This window comes from Monodon monoceros, unplaced genomic scaffold (genome assembly GCF_005190385.1).
Source record: "Monodon monoceros isolate NGI ecotype Baffin Bay Population unplaced genomic scaffold, NGI_Narwhal_1 Super_Scaffold_19, whole genome shotgun sequence".
Lineage (NCBI taxonomy): Eukaryota > Metazoa > Chordata > Mammalia > Artiodactyla > Monodontidae > Monodon > Monodon monoceros.
In genome coordinates, this window is record NW_021703775.1 from 15318474 (window position 1) to 15336285 (window position 17812).

Genomic DNA, 17812 nt, shown 5'->3' on the forward strand with positions numbered 1-17812 from the left:
TGAGGTTTGAGAAGAAAGGGGCAGGGGACTGAATACCTGGGCTACTTTTCACTGCTCCTCTCTGAGAGCTTCTGTGCAGCCATGCTGAGTTTTAAGGAGTGGGCATTGTTGGTCTCAAGGCAACAGCTGGACTCAAAGGGCTTTTCCTATTTTTTTTTTCTTTTTTGTTTTATTTTACATAAAAAGGGTTTTATTTGCAGGGGAGCAGGACTCTAGTCAAACGAGCCAAATCCCATGTCGTCATCTGACTCCTTCCTCCTTCTTCTCCTCCTCTGCTGCTGCTGGGGCAGAAGACACGACCACAGCCCTGCCAGCGGGCATGCTGACCAACTTGTGGATACCCTGGGCAATGACGTCCTCAATGTTCTTGCCGTTCAGCTCACTGATGACCTTGTTGAGCCGGTCGTCGTCCGCCTCAATGCCCACGCTGTCCAGGATCTTCTGGATGTCCTTGGCGCTGGGGGAGGTATTGCCCCCAAGGGCGGCCAGGAGGTAGGAGGCAACGTAGCGCATCTTGGCGGCGGCAGAGGAGCCTCGCGCGTGCGATCTCGGCGGCGTCAGGGATGGAAAGGGGCTTTTCCTAATTTAGCCTTCCTGATCCCACTGGCTGGACCCCATCTCCTATCTACGCAATATTTCAAACAGCTCTCCCTCTCTCCAAGTGCTTCCCACAGTTGTCTCTTATTCCTCAGGTTTCTAAGTTTCAATAGTTCCCCCACGTACCATTGATCTTAGGAGAAGGAGCCAGCAGGCTGTGCTAATTCTGCTTCTTATTGTAAATCAGAATCAAATACTAGTTTTTGACCCATATCACAAAGAAGAGGCATTATAGTTTAAGTTAAAGTGCTCAAGAATCTATCCTAATAAGGAGTTAAACCAGATTTCAAACTTCACTCAAATTCAAAGTCTGTGTTCTTTCTATTTTTCTGTCTCTAAGAGGGTTTAGACTAGACTGAATTTACCTTTTTGTGGTTTTGTAGCAATTAAGCCTTTCTTTTTAAACCTACTCTCATTGCTACCTGAGGAAAAAGAAGTTGGTATGGGTTATGAAATGTCTGCAGAGTGGAGAACTCTCTACAACTTTGCAAAAGAACAATTTTAATAATAAACAGCAGCATTGACCCCTCTGTGTTTTTCCACAGAGCAATTTCATTGCTGGTTTGTTTGACCTTGAAACCTTGTGCCACCGCTTTGCACAATTAGCAGACTCTAAATGTATATTCAGGTCACATCTGTGCTGAATTGTTTTATTTATGTGGATTGATTGTGGATTACGACACAGCATCCCTACTTATTCAGGATAAGTGGAGTGAGGAGTTTTAAGGACAAACAGTGAACCAGCTGCAGAAAGGTCAAGAAGACAGAAGAGTGTAATATTGCAACTTGATAATGTAAACTTCAAGAAGGGATTTTTACTAAACCATAAAAAACATCTGTACCATCTTAAGACTGAAAGTTCAGGCTTATTAAGCACTGACTGCGTAATGAATTTTGCATACAGTCATCATAAAACACTCTTCCACCTGCCATGTTTCTGAGGAGGAGCATTACTCCTAACCTGGGAAGTATTTCAAACTTTTTCTTAAATATCTTCTAATGGCCAGTAAGAGGTAGTGAATATCTTCAGGGTAATAGCCTGAAGTAGCTATAGAAAATTCTGATAGAAGATTCAACACACATTTTTGTAATAATCATACTTTTACTTTAAAAATATACGCATTTTTGGGCTTCCGTGGTGGCGCAATGGTTGAGAGTCCGCCTGCCAACGCAGGGGAAGCGGGTTTGTGCCCCGGTCCGGGAGGATCCCACATGCCGTGGAGCAGCTGGGCCCGTGAGACATGGCCGCTGAGCCTTAGCGTCCGGAGCCTGTGCTCCGCAACGGGAGAGGCCACAGCAGTGAGAGGCCACAGCATTGAGAGGCCTGCGTACTGCAAAAACAAACAAACAAACAAACAAACAAAATATATATATATATATATATATATATATATGCATTTTTGTACTGTCCTCCATACAATAGCCATGTTTGCTTTAATAAGTGAAAATATAACTTATTGCCTCAATCCTGTGGTTTACTGAATTAGTAAACCTCTGTTCTACTGAATTAGAATTTTAGAGATATGGACTCTGGCATATTTTTGCTAGATCTGTGCAGATGTTTCTGATGAGTGGTCAAATTGAGAGCGATTGATCTAGGAAGATGGGTCTTAGCTGTCATGTGGCTTTGTACTCTCCTTGACATAGGAATGAGCAGTTCTTCTTGAGAAGTGAGGAACTGAACTCTGAAGATTGGATTCTATCCTCCAAATCTAGGGAGTCATTAAAGGTGTGGGGCTACAAGGACCAAAAAGAAAAGTATGGTTAACATTTCTGATGGGATTCTTATCAGCTGAAGAGTGTCAGATATCACAGTGCTGTGAGCAGACCGCAGAGACCCTGGCTAAGTCATTGATGATGCAAGTTGTAGCTTTATCTAATACACCACTAAGTTTTAAAGAAAATGGGTCACTTTTCAAAATTGCTTACTCCAAAACGTTTATGAAAGTGGCTTGGTCTATTGCTTATTCAGGTATATAAACAACAACAAAAATAATCCTCTTTGGCTCCGCGTTCAAGTCCTCTGAAGTTTTGGTTAGCTCACTACCTCAGTCAACCACAGGACCTACTTCATCTGGGCTTTTGCCTATGGCCAACAGGGGGAAGGAAAAGGGAAAAGAGCAGAAATACCCACTAGAAAGTAAGCTTTTCTAGGAGTATTCTCTGTAGCAGAAATTGTTCATTTCCTTTGACTATTTATTCCCCAATTCTTTTTATTTTCCCAAATAGAACCATGATTTAAGTTCAGGTATCCACGTGACTCTGGGTCAATTCTGATTAAAACTTGGTGGTTTTAGTCTCTTACTCTGTGATTTGTTTAGGATGGGCTTGTAATCCAGTTCTGGCCAGTAACCAAAAGGAGAGGTCTCCTTAAGAGTTTCTGCTCTTGAGCAGGAGATTCCAGAGAACATTGTGCTTTCTCTCCTTCGGCTATTGTCTTGGGTGTATGTAATGTTTTTGGCCTTTCCCGTTGCGGAGTACAGGCTCCGGACGCGGAGGCTCAGTGGCCATGGCTCACAGGCCCAGCCACTCTGCGGCATGTGGGATCTTCCCAGACCGGGGCACGAACCCGTGTCCCCTGCATCAGCAGGCGGACTCTCAACCATTGCGCCACCAGGGAAGCCCCTGTATATAATGTTTTGAATTCCAGCAACCACCTTGCTCTGTGAGTATTGAGCCTGGAGGCGAAACTGAGCTGTTGAAGAAGGTAGAATGAAGAGACAGAAAGAAACACATTTTGTTTCTTGATGTCCTTGATGATGCTGCTGAGTCTCTAAATCAATAAAATCTAGAGCCTTTCCTTCACACACACACACACACACACACACATGCACACACACACAGTGCTTTAGAGACCTTTAGGTTCACAGAAAAATGGAGCAGAAAGTACAGAGATTTCCCACCTAGCCCCTCTTCCCTCTCCCAACAGCTTTCTCCACTATCAACACTCCACACTAGAGTGGTACATTTATTACAGCCCATGACCCTATGTTGACACATTATATCACCTAAAGTCTAAACTTTATATTAGGGTTTACTCTTGGTGTTGTACATTCTATGGGTTTTAACAAATGCATTATGATCTATATCCACCATTACAGTGTCATACAAAGTATTTTCACTGCCCTAAAAATTCTTTGTGTTCCACCTATTCATTCCACTCTCCTCCCTAAACCCTGGCAACACTGACCTTTTCACTGTCTCCATAATTTTTCTTTCTCCAGAATGTCATATAGTTGGAATCATACAGGATGTAGCCTTTTTAGATTGGCTTCTTTCATTTGGCAATATGCATTTAAGGTTCTTCCATGTATTTTCATGGTTCGAATAGCTTATTTCTTTCTGCACTCCTTTATGTGTGATATAATAAACACTCTCCTTTTTAGGACACTTTGAGTTGAAGCTATCTGTAACTTGGAAGCCTAAAACAAAATAACCCATATGGTATCTAAGCTTCTATGTGGTGAGAATAGAAGTCAGGGATCTGAGCTTCCATCCTAGGTTGGACACTAATGATCTGTGTGATTTAGGGCATGTCATTTTCTTTCTGGAGCAGAAACTGCATACTTTCCATGGTGGATACTAAGACTGGCTCCCCCAAGCCCATTCTGCTTCAGATGATGGGTGTAACCTATCAGTGTGCGTCCTTCTGGCAGGTGTTATTGGTCTAATGTGAACACCTCTTAATTTGGTCCAGGCAGGTGGAAGAGAGAGGGTATTATGTTCAATAAAGAAAATCTTCCTGCTATATTTCCATTTGTCACTGGTGGGCATCTTGTGACTCTGAGGAGAGTCAGCCACATGATAGAGTCAATAGTAAGGAGAGAAGATGAGAGTTTGGAAAGAACCCAGATTATTGTGTCACTGATCAGGCCCTGTGTGGACTTTATTCCATTTCTGGAACTTCAGTAAATAAACATTATACATTTATTTATCGTTAAAGTCACTTGGACTCTAAATTTTGTCCTTTTAAACTCACATTATCCTAATGGATACCAATAATTCTTCTCCAGATCAAACGAGAGATTATAAGTAATGTGCTTTGAAATATTAAGACATCATACACATTCGAGGGAGTATTATTTGTCCATTACAATAGCATGTACTTTTCATGGACCATTGGGAAGGTGAGTAGAAAAGTATGTATTTAATATCTTCCAGGTAAAGAGACCTCTGCCTAGATTTTTAATTTTATCTTCACAAAAATTCAATGTGATATTAATTCCATTTCATAGATAAGGAAACTGGGTGTTATGGACTGAATGTTTGTGCCCCCTCAAAAATTCATATGCTGGAATCCTAACCCCCAAAAGTGATGGTATTTGGAGGTGGAGACTTTTCAGGCTAATTAGTTGTTGAGGATTAAGTCCTCATAGTGGGATTTAGTGACCTTATCATCAAAGAGACCACAGAAACCTCTCTTGCTCCTTCCATCACGTGAGGACAAAGCGAGAAGACAGACATCTGTGAACCAGGAATTGGGTCTCCATCAGACACTGAATCTGCCAGCCCCTTGATCTTTGACTTTCCAAACTTCAGAACTGTGAGAAATAAATGTTTGTTGTTGAAGCCACCCACTCTGTGGTATTTTTGTTATAGTGGCCTGAATGGACTAAGATATTGAGGCTCACAGAAGTTAAATAAAGGGCCCAAAATTATGTGATTGATATGTATCAACTTTTGGAGCCTAGATTTGGCTGTATTCAAAGTCTGTGTTCTTTCTACTACCATAAGCTTAGATATTCTGGGAACAAAGTCATAAAAAATGGCAGTTGAGCTAAGTCCTGAGGGGAGGTAAGATTTATCCAAAAGGATTAACGGCATGAGTAATGACACAGAGTTGTGAGAAATCCTGTGGGGCTCAGGAAGTGGAAAAAATGTGGGAGCACGTGGTGCTTGGGGAGTGGAGTGGGGAGGGCAAGCTTCAAGAGTCAGAGAAGAAAATGTAGACCAAGATGGACTGGAGCAGCTGCCATGGAGGCAATAAGAGTTGGGGGGTAGGTGCAATGAAAGCTTCTAAACTGGAAACTTGTGGGGATAGTATCAGGATGCTCAGATACTTGTTTTAAAAAGGTAAATCCGACAGCAGTATATGAAATAGTTTGTAGGGGGCAGAATGGAAGGAAGCCAGGATTCTCTTTTCTCACATGTTTCATGTTCTTTTCTCCCTTTCAAATATGTACCACATTCTATCCCAGACTTCACCTCCCTTTCTTCTTTCCTGCTACACTTCCCATTATCACCTCTAAACCTTGTATCATCTCCTCTATTTATTTTTAATACTTTTTATTCTTTAACAATTGAGGTAAAATTCAAATACTATAAAATTCACCATTTTAAAATGAACAATTCACTGGCATCTTACATTCATAATATTGTGCTATCTAATTCCAAAATATTTTCATCATCCCAAAAAGGAACCCATATTCATTAAGCAGTTACTTCCCAATGCTCTTCTCTCCCCCGAACCTCCTCAGAACAAAACCATTAGTTTGGTTTTTGTCCGTATGAATTTACCTATACTGAATGTTTCATATAAATGGAATCAAATAATATGTGAACTTTTATGTTTCTGGCTTCTTTCTCTCAGCAAAATATTTCTTGAGATTCATCATATTATAGTATGTATCAATACTATATTGTATTGCTTTTTTTTTATTTGAGTAATGTTCCATTGTATGTATATAACATGCTTATCCATTCATCTGTTGATGGAAATTTGTGTTATTCCAATTTTTTGGCTACTATTAAGAAGTGCTGCTATGAATATATATGTACATGCATTTGTGTATCTGTTTTCAATTCCTTAGGAGTGGAATTGCTCAGTCTATGTTTACCTTTTTAAGGAATCAACAAATTGTTATCCATAGTGGCTGATCCATTTTCCATTCCCACCAGCAATGTATGAGGGTTCCAATTTCTCCACATTCTAAACAACACATCTTTTTCCTTTTTTTTTTTTCTTTCTCTTTTTAAAAATAGCCATCCTAGTGGGCATAAGAAGTATCATCTCTTTGTGGTTTTGATTTGCTTTTTCCTAATGGCTAATGATGTTGAACATCTTTTCATGTACTCGCTGGCCATTTGTATATGTTGTTTGGAGACATGTCTATTCAAGTTCTTTGTCCATTTAAAAAATTGGGTAGTTTGTTTTTGGTTGTTGAGTTATAAGAGTTCTTTATGTATTCTGGATACTAGACTCTTCTAGGTATATGATTCGCAAATATTTTCTCTCATTCTGTAAGTTGTCTTTTCATTTTCTTGATAACTTTCATTAAAAACAAAAGTTTTTAATTTTGATGAAGCCTAATTTATTTCTTACTTCTTTTGAGGCTTGTGCTTTTGGTGTCTTATCTAAGATGCCATTGCCAAGTCCTAGGTCATGAAAATTTACCCCTAGGTTTTCTTCTAAAAGTTTGATAGTTTTAACTTTTGTATTTAGATCTTTGACTCGTTTTGAGTTGATTTTTGTACATGGCTTGAGGTACTGTTTCAACTTCATTATTTTGCATGTGAATTTCTAGCTGTCCCAGTAGCATCTGTTGAAGAAATTATTACCTCCTCATTGAATGTTCTTGGTCCACCCTTGTTGAAAACCAATTGGCCATAGATAAATAAGTTTATTTCTGAAATCTCACTTCTACTCTATTGGTCTATATGTCTATCCTTTTTCCAGTACCACACTATTTTGATTACAGTAGCTTTCTAATAAGTTTCGAAGTAGAGAAGTGTGAGTCCTCCAACTTTGTTCTTCTTTTTCAATATTGTTTTTATTTATTTATGTCCCCTTGTAATTCCATATGAATTTGAGGATAAGATTTTCCAGTTCTGCATAAAAGAACATTGGAATTTTTATAGGGATTGCCTTGAATCTGTAGATCACCTTGAGCAGTATTGCCAATGTAACAATATTAAGTCTTCTAATTCATGAATCTGGGATGCCTTTCCATTTATTTATATATTCTTTAATTTCTTTCAGTAATGTTTAGGACTTTTCAATGTAAAAGCCTTTGCACCTCCTTGGTTAAATATATTCATATTTTATTCTCTTTGATGCTAATGTAAATGGAATAGTTTTCTTAGTTTCATTTTGGGTTGTTCATTGTTAATGTACCAAACCAATTTTGGTGTGTTGACCTAGTATGCACCAACTTTGTTGAATTCTTTTATTAACTCTAATGGGGTTTTTTTTTGTTTGTTTTTTAGATTCTTTGGAATTTTCCTAATATAAGATGTCATTTGCTAATAGAAATAGTTTTACTTATTCCTTTCAATTTGGATGTATTTTATTTCTTTTTCTTACCTAATTGCTCTGGCTTGAACTTTCTACACAACATTAAATAGTAATTGTGTCAGCAGACAATCTTATTTTTTTCCTCATCTTGGGGGAAATGATTTCAATTTTTCATGACAGTATGATGTTAACTGTAGTTTTTTCTTAAATGCCCTTTATTATGTTTAGAAAATTCCTTCCTATTCCTATTTTTCTGAGTATTTTTATCATGAAAGTGTGTTATTAGATTTTGTTAAAAGTTTTTCTGTGTCAATTGAGATTATTATGTGTCTTTTCCCTTTGTTTTATTAATGTGGGATATTACATTTATTGATTTTTTTTTAATGTTATACACATATTCCTGGGATAAAGCCCACTTAGTCATGGTGTGTAACTTTATAAACATGTTGCTGGATTCATTTTGCTGGTAATTTCTTCAGGATTTTTGCATCTATATTCATTAATAAATTTGATTTTTAATTCTCTTTTCTTGTAGTGTCTTTGTCTGGCTTTAGTATCAGGATAATTCTGGCCCCATAGAATAAGTTAAAAACTGTTTCCCCCTTCTATCATTTGTAGTGCTTTTATAATCTTTTGCATCAAATTTTCATTTAGCCCCAAAGCAGGTTAAAGCAGACAATTCTTTGCAAACAAGGTTTGTTCTTCCCTTTCCAGAACCAGGGCCCCAAATCCTTCTCTGGGCATGAGGACTGATATCTTCACGACCACCACTGAGCCAGGGGCTATGGAGGGGTGGCAGGTGGAGCAAGTGTAAATAAAAAATACCAGTTTCAAATTGCCTTTTTCTTGATTCAGTATTCACTTAGTTGCTGTAAACCTTTGAATGTTTTCTAGAGTTATGACAAGTTTGCTTCTGGCAGTTTTTGCTTGATTTTAAAATATTTCTATGGAGGGATGTGTCCTTGGAGCTGCCTACTACACCAGTTTTGCTGACTTCACTCTTTCCTCCATTTATTTTTATGAGCTCCCTTTAATCATGGCTCCCACTTCCCCTTCCATCCCAGCCTTCAAAAAATCCTTGAAGTTACCGGAAGCTATTATTTTATTTTTCTTTGTTTTATTTATTTTAGTATTTTTGTTGCTTTGTATTATGGTTGTGTGTGTTTGTATGTGAATGTTGAGGAAATTTGGGTGATGGCAAATTTGAAGATCCAGTTGGCAGAAAAGAAATTTTAAATTAGCCATAATTAGGTGTCTCTAAATACTCTAAATATACACTTCTTCCTACATTGAAAACCATTTAATGGAAGGGGCATAGTTCTCTTCTCATGAAGTATTTAAGTATTTTAAAACATTATCGGTCAGGAACTGATCTATCTAATAAAAGGGGTAACCAAATGTTTATTGAAGCTTGACACTGTCAAGCTCACTGTGTTCTGATTTATAGGGAGTTAAAATAAATAATCATTTTGAGGGAATTAAGACCACAAATATAAATCTTGTGAGTAATTAGGCAGTGGTGTATTTATCAATACGGAATGGATTTTAATTTTTAATCAGGGCTTTTGTTCCAAGTGACAAAATAATGGCTTGTTTTCGGTCTTCCACTGAAACAGACCTCCCAGAGCGGGATTTGGTGCATCAGTGAACCCCTCTGTGTTTCATTTGCCATCAAGTGTGATGCACTATCTAATCCCCTCAGTGAGAAGTCCCAAGGAAATACTGTGCTGCTTTCAAATTGGGTATGATTTTCCCACACATGAATCACAAGGTAAATGAAAATGGTCTGATTGAGCAATGTATCCCCATTTGCAGGGAAATGAAAGAGAAATATCATTACAAAGGTATTGAAATTATTACATGAACAGCCAGAATGCTTTTTATGAGCCCAGAATGAAGATTAAATCTCCAGAGAAACCTCAAATTTGAAGAACTCCAATTGGGATAGTTGTTATGCTGCCCATGGCAGAAATCTTCCTGTTTATCTCCACCCCAATCATAAACAATATGTACATAATTTAGATACAAAAGATAACAGGATTTCAGAAACATATCTCTGTATCTATAGCAATCATTTCCTAAAGAAATACTATTTGTTAAAATTAGTATATATGGAGGTGTCTTTGGGGCATTTGATAAAACACCAGAAGGAGCTCCAGAATTTAATCAGAAAACCCAAATCCGAATCCTGACTCATCAAGTTTAGTATGTGACTTGAGCAAGAGGTTTTGGCTGTCTGTGCTTTAGCTTCCTCTTTGGTAAAATGGGAATCATTCTTCCTGACCAATAATTTCACTGGATTGCCATGAAGGTTTGATGATACATCAGAAGAGAAAGAAGCAGCAAAATGTTGGGCAAACTATTTAAATTCTTTGCCGCTTACTTACTGTGACCCTTGGTAAGTTATCTCATCATTAAAGAGCATCAGTTGACTTATGTGCAGCATGGAAATAGCAATGCTCATCTCACAGGGTTCTTGTGAGGATTTCTCACAATCCAGGTAATAGTTTTTGGACATTTTAGGAGTGCAATCATGTTTGTTAAATGGATAAATATAGTAAGAACTTTATGTTCTAAAGAACTTTGCTAATGAAAGTACAACAGAACCCATTTCAACTTGATTTGGGAAACTGGGAGAAGTTTTGCTCATAAAAACTTAGAAGTAATATCTGACCCATGAATAGGTTTTAAGCTCATGAAAGATTTTGTCTGTAATGGTCTGGATAATAAACATTTTAGGTTGCTGGAGGATATTATACTTACCCATCACATATACTCAACTCTGCCACTGTGGCACAAAAACTTTATTTATGGCAAAAGCCCCCAGGAAGGGCTTCCCTGGTGGTGCAGTGGTTAGGAATCCGCCTGCCAGTTCAGGGGACGCGGGTTTGAGCCCTGGTCCGGGAAGATCCCACATGCTGCGGAGCAACTAAGCCCTTGCACCACAACTACTGAGCCTGTGCTCTAGGGCCCGTGTGCCACAACTGCTGAGCCCACGTGCTACAACTACTGAAGCCTCTGTGCCTAGAGCCGGTGCTCCACAACAAGAGAAGCCACCGCAATGAGAAGTCCGTGCACTGCAACGAAGACTAGCTCCCACTTGCCACAACTAGAGAAAGCCTGCGGGCAGCAACAAAGATCCATCACAGCCAAAAAAAAAAAGCCCCCAGGAAGAAAGGAGCATGCTTCTCTGGAGGAACCAGAGAACCCACGATAACATTCCTTTTCTTTGTTGGGAGTCATTTCCAGGTAGAGGAAGGGCATTGCCATGTCAGGTGACCCAGATCCAGGCCATCCATCTCTCTCCCCTCAGATTTCCTCCTTTGTTAGATAACAACTGCTGTAGTGAAGGTGCTTTGTAGAGTATAAAGCCCTGTGCCAGTGGTAATCTTTAGTGGAAGATGATGAATGAACTTGAGTTAAGGTATCAATAAGAAGGGACTAGATTGCTGCACTCCTGGATATGTGGAGGGTGTCAAAAGGAGGAGATCTGCTGACCACGAGCTGTTGGGCCAGCTCCACAGGGCTTGCTCACACTGGTCAGTCTGCATCTAAAGTCCACTCTCCTGGGGCTTCCCTGGTGGCGCAGTGGTTGACAGTCCGCCTGCCGATGCAGGGGGCGCGGGTTCGTGCCCAGGTCCGGGAAGATCCCACATGCCGCGGAGCGGCTGGGCCCGTGAGCCATGGCCGCTGAGCCTGCGCGTCCGGAGCCTGTGCTCCGCAACGGGAGAGGCCACAGCAGTGAGAAGCCCGCGTACCGCAAAAACAACAACAACAAAACAAAGTCCACTCTCCTGCCACCTTGTCATGGTTCGTAGTGTAATGGAGATTGCCACTCAATCTGGCACTTGCCACTAACAGCTGTATGACACCAGGACATTCAACTTCCCATTTTGGGCTTCAATCTCCAAATCTGTAAAAGGAATGGGCTGGACTACATGATCGCTAGGACCCTGACATGCCTTCCCATTGTACCTATCCCGTGGGCTGTGGTTGAATGCACTGGAACTTTACTGCCTTTGCAGAGCAGCTGATCGGCCTAAGCTCTTTCAGACACTTGGAGGATAATCCTCCTTTGAATGAGACCCCCTTACCAGCTAATTTTGTACTGAATTTCACCGTGTAGTGGACAATATCAGTAACATTTTCCTTTTATAGAACCTAGAACACAAGCTCCTACTCTACCCATTGTTCCTTTTTACCACGCCATCCCCCATCACACATACAAACTTAGCCCTGTTTTATTAGGATTTTCAGAACACATTTCTACTTAACCAGATCCTTAAATGGAGTTGAGGAGGCAATGCAGTGTAGTGGTTACTGCCACAGCTCTGATGTCAGGGAGACATGAGTCCTAGTCTGAGCTTTGCCATTTGCTATCTGTGTGGCCCTACCTTGCCTTGTTTTCACACCTGTACAATAAGCATGATACCTACTTCATGGAGAAATTTCAGTGATTACGTGTGACAATGGCAATGAAATTTTAAGCATATTAGCTGGAACACAGTAAGTCGCCCAAAATAATTATCTTTATTATTTTATCCTTTGGTTCTCCATAGAAAATTGTCTTTTCATAACATCAAGAAGACAGATTTGAAAGGTGTTTCTCTTTTCCTTCTATTTTAGCTCTCATAACTGGCTGCTCTACTGCTGGACTACCCTCCAAAGGAATGCTCCATCTCCCTGAGCTTGGTGGTAAACAATTGGCACAAACGTGGCAAACACAAACCCCATACCAGGTAATAGTACCACTCATGTCTTCATTAGCTGCCAATGTGTTCATTAAGCTAAGAAAAGCCATGAGGCAGAAAGTGATATTTTTTTTTAATTTAGTAAATCGAATGCTAATTGAATAGGACTTACAGATTTATTTTTAATAGTATTGTGCTGTGATGCAGGGTTTCACTGGTTGTGGACACAAGATGAGGTGTCAAGGCAAAGACGTTTAAAAAAAGCCTGACAAATGAGGCAAGAGGTTCCAGCAAGTTCAGAGCAGGTAGGCCAGGTAGGGGACTTACAAAGTGAGAGGTTCATAGGAAGCAGTAAGTCTATAGCAGAAGCTGGCAGACTTCATAATAGGCTGGATGGTAAATATTGATATTTTAGGTTTGGGGGCATTAAATATCTCTGTCAGCCCTACTCAACTCTGTCATGGTGGCAAAAAAGCAGGTATAGAAAACTGTAAGTGAATGGGCAAAGCTGTGTTCCAATAAAATTTTATAGGCACTGAAATTTGAATTTTATTTATCCTTCTTTTGTTTATGTTTTGTTTTAGGCATTTAAAAATATCAAAATCACTCTGAACTCACTTGTGGTATAAAAACAGGTGGTGGCTGGTGGTAGTTTACTGACCCCTTAGTCTAGAATTATGTACATGGAATTGCAAACTACAGAGGACTGAACAAGATGGGACACCAAAAGTACAAATATACAGCTGTTGGACGGGCCCAAGGTCCTTGGGTATCACTTCGGCAGGCTCTTGCCTCAGTCAGAAATGTGGCTGCATTTGACTTGAAGGTTCCAGCTAATCCTTAGCTGTGGCCCGAGGCCATCAGGATTTGTAGAGGGACACAGAAGAAAATGAAGACTGCTGACAGACAGGCTCTGGCTCTGGCAGGTTCTGACCTACTTTTTCCTATTATTTCTAAAATGTTTTCTTTCAAAGTTACCATGTCTCCCTCTTCTGCTGGTTTTGACTCATCTCTTTTTAAAAAGACTTTCCACTGTCTTGCTGGTGTCCTTCTGAACAAATGCCCTAAGGCTTTCCTAAAGCCTTGCTCTAAGGGAGATTTTGTGTAAGGTGGGTGATCCTTAGATTTCACACAAGGAGGTTTACTTACCCAAGAGCTAAAAGGAATTCCTGACAAGCCAGTCTCACCCAGAGTGACTTACAGAGCAGACTCTGGTACACACACATACTCACTGTTCTTAAATGTCCTCTGTTAACTAATCCTGCTCTGAAAATCTGCACTTCTTTCCCTTATTTGCATAAAACACCTGAAACTGTGCATCCCTGAAGACAATGACAAGCCTGGATAAATTCAAGCTCTACCACAAGCTAGCTAAATGACCTTGGACACATTACTTGAATTTTGTCTAATATGCATTTTTGGAATGCATTTGATAATATCTCCTGGTCTAATTATGTAAGCATTTTCCAGTTTGTAAAGTACATGAAAATAAAGGTATTAGGTAGGTTTAATAATTTGTATAGTCTGGTGTGTATGTTTTCAATCATTGGGAAACACATTTTAAATATTTCATAAGTCTTTTAAATACATTCACAAATGCACGCACACACACACAGACCCTGCAAGTAGATGGCATGGTGTATATATGTGACTTTTGATCTTAAGAGTTTATTTTTGAGTGGGAATGGTGTAGTACAGCAAAACGAGCACTGGCTTTAGAGACAAGGAAATAAGACTTGCATTAAAGGCCTGACTCCATCCTTAATTAGCTGTAGTGGTAGGAAAGTTGCTTAACATCTCTGAATCTTTATTTCTTCATTAAAAAAAATGGAGATATTAACCCTTGTCCTCACCACAGGATTATTTTAAGAATCAACAGAAATAATGAAAAGTGAAAAAAAGTAAAGAGCTATGCAAGTCTAAGTCTTGCCTCATTAGCATCATTTTCTCCTCTGTGGCAATCTGAAAGTCTGCTTGAAAATCCTAGGGTCCACAGTTTGGAAAGCACCAGCAGAAAGCAACAGCTAGAATAGCAGACTTTCAGAAAAGGGTAATGATTCATCAACAGGTGAAACATATTTACTGAATTTTTCAATATATGACCAGAAGACTAACTTCAAAGTATACTTTATGAAAAATCAAAAGATACTCTCAAGGTTCAACAATTGAATTTTCACTTATTCTTGAAAAAAGATTCTTCCCACACAATCCACTAATGGATATCTACTGGTTTTCCTTGCCTCTGTTTAATGAAACAAAATGTTGAGTCACTTGAGCACCAGGAGTTTGCTGCTCCCCTTTGATGTGGAGAAATCAGAAACAGCATCTCTGCCAGAGTCATAGAGGGAAGAAAATTCCTTCCCAGCTTCTAAAGAAGGTCAGACAACTGGCCAGTTTTGTCAGAGCAGTCAAGCAGTTAGTTGAACTAATTCCTTCCCTGAAATGGTTTTCTCTGACTGAATATACTAGGCATTTGAGTCCCGAGGGCTGATTTCATATTGCTTTGTATACCCATCTAGCACCCAAAGCTATAGGCAGCATAGCTTAAAACAAAACAAAACAAAAACAATCAGAAAGGTGACCCAAGTTAAGGAGGCCAATTCCTTATATGTGGACTTCCTCTCTTGCTTTCCTATCACGGGTCCCTCACAGAACCAAAAGACTCTCTGATTTTGAATATAAGATCCCCAAAGAAGACTGTACCAAGCTGTTAAAGAAAGAAGAAAGATTTCTTTCTATATCACATCAATGGAAGGCCTCTCTTTTAGCCTCTGCTTACTCACCATAAGAAATCAAATTGAGATAAGGGAAACAAAAATACCAAATGATAACGGGAAAAGAAGGATTATTTTTCTATTGGTGAGGTTTACTGAATAAAGCTGCATAAAAAAGTATTCTTTCAAGGATACCTATCTGGCAAGATTTCATTGAAACTGACAGTAGGCATAAGGCAATGCACGGTGCCAGATACCTTGGGGAAATAGAAGTTGTGCAGACAATGAAATTTAAAGAGAAGACATGCAGGTGAAATAGCTTGAGAGTCACAAGAAAGCACTGCCAGAACATGTGCAAGCTTATCTTTGGGCCTACAGTCCCTGTCTTCAATTCCTGATTGCATGCCAGTTGGTGACAGGTGGATACATTCCTATCTCCGGTCCAGTTCTGCTCTCTGCATTCCAGGTCAATAAATCCAATTACCCATTTTATATCTCCATGAAAGTCTCAAAGGCATATCTAAGCCAACATGTTCAAAACTCATAATCTTCCACCTAAAGCTGGTCTTATTTTAGTGCTCCCTTTCTCAGTAATTGACACCATCACCTGTCAAGGAACAAGCCAGAAACTGAGGAATGGTTTCTGAAACTTTATTACTCTTCACACTTCACAACTATTTCATCACTTTATTGTTTTAGACTTTATGTTTGCAGAGCCATTTTAGATTCACAGTAAAACTAGGAGGACAGTAGAGATATTTCCTTGATTCCACACATGCATAACCTCCCCCATTATCAACATCCACCACCAGAATAGTACATTTGTTACAATTGATGAGCCTACATGGACATATCATCATCACCCAAAGTCCACAGTTTACATTAGAGTTCATGCTTGGGGTTACACATTCTATTATTTTACTACCCAAAAGTTTCTCTGTGGTTCATCTATTCAGCTTTATTGCCCCCCGCCCCCTCCCCTGCCCAACCAAAGCAATCACTTATCTTTTTATTGTCTCTATAGTTTTGTCTTTTCCAGAATATTATATAGTTGGAATTATACAGTGTGTAGGCTTCTCAGGTTGGTTTCTTTAACTTAGCAATAGGCATTTAAGGTTCCTCCATGTCTTTTTGTGGCTTTATAGCTCATTTTTTTCTAACACTGAATAATAGTCTTTTGCTTGGATGTACCACAGTTTATCCATTCACTTACGGAAAGACATTTTGGTTGCATCTAAGTGTTGACAATTATGAATAAAACCGGTATAAGCATCCTTGTTCAGGTTTTTGTGTGTACTTATTTTCAGATCCTTTGGGTAAATATCAAGGAGTGCGATTGCTAGATCATAAGGTAAGAGTGTGTTAGGTTTTATAAAACTATGAGACTGTTTTCCAAAGTGGCTGTACCACTTAGCATTCCCACCAGCAGTGAATGAGAGTTCCTATTGCTCCACCTCACCATCAGTTGGTGCTGTCAGTGTTCTGGATTTTGACCATTCTAATAGGTGTGTAGTAGTATCTCACTGCTGTTTTAATTTGCATTTCCCTGATGACATATGTTGTGGAGCACCTTTTCATATGTTTATTTACCATCTGTATATTCTCTAAGGTGAGGTATCTGTTCAGGTCTTTGGCCTATTTTTTAATCAAGTTGTTTGTTTTCTTATTATTGAATGTTGAGTCCTTTTTTATATTTTAGATAACACTCCTTTATCAGATATGTCTTTTGCAAATATTTTCTCCCAGCCTGTGACTTATCTTCTCATTCTCTTGACATTGTATTTTGCAGAGCAGAAGCTTTTAATTTTAATTAACTCTAGCTTATCAATTATTTCTTTCATGGATCATACCTTTGGTGTCCAATCTGAAAAGTCATTGACATACCCAAGGTCATCTAGGTCTTCTCCTGTGTTATCTTCTAGGATTTTGATAGCTTTGCATTTTACATTGAGGTCTGTAATCTATTTTGAGTTAATTTTTGGGATGGATATAAAGTCTGTGTCTAGATTTTTTTTTTTTGCCTGTGGATATTCAACTGTTCTAGCACCATTTGTTGAAAAGACAATCTTTGCTCCATTGCATTGCCCTTGCCCCTTTGTCAAAGATTAGTTGACTATATTTATGTGAGTCTATTCCTGGTCTCTCTATCCTGTTCCACTGCCCTATTTATCTATTCTGCTATCAATACCACATTGTGTTGATTATTATAATTTTATACTAAGTTTTGAAGTTGGGTAGCATCAGTCCTTCAGCTTTGTTTTACTCCTTTAATATTGTGTTGGCTATTCTGGGTCTTTGACTTTCCATATAAACTTCAGAATCAGTTTGTTGATATCTGTAAAATAATTAGCTGTGATTTTGGTTGGGATTGTATTGAATCTATAGATCAAGCTGAAGAGAACTGACATCTTGAAAATATTGTGTTACTATCCATGAATATGGAATATCTCCCTAGTTATTTAGTTCATTTTTGATTTCAATTACCAGTGTTTTTTAGTTTGCCTCACGTAGCTCTTGTATATGTTTTGTTAGGTTTTTACCTAAGTACTTCATTTTTTGGGTGAATGATATATTTT

At 39.0% G+C, this 17812-nt stretch overlaps 1 pseudogene; it reads right to left on the reverse strand.

Annotated features, from left to right (window-relative positions):
- Window positions 1-240: 240 nt before the first annotated feature.
- LOC114901130 lies at window positions 241-523 on the reverse strand (annotated as a pseudogene).
- Window positions 524-17812: the final 17289 nt, after the last annotated feature.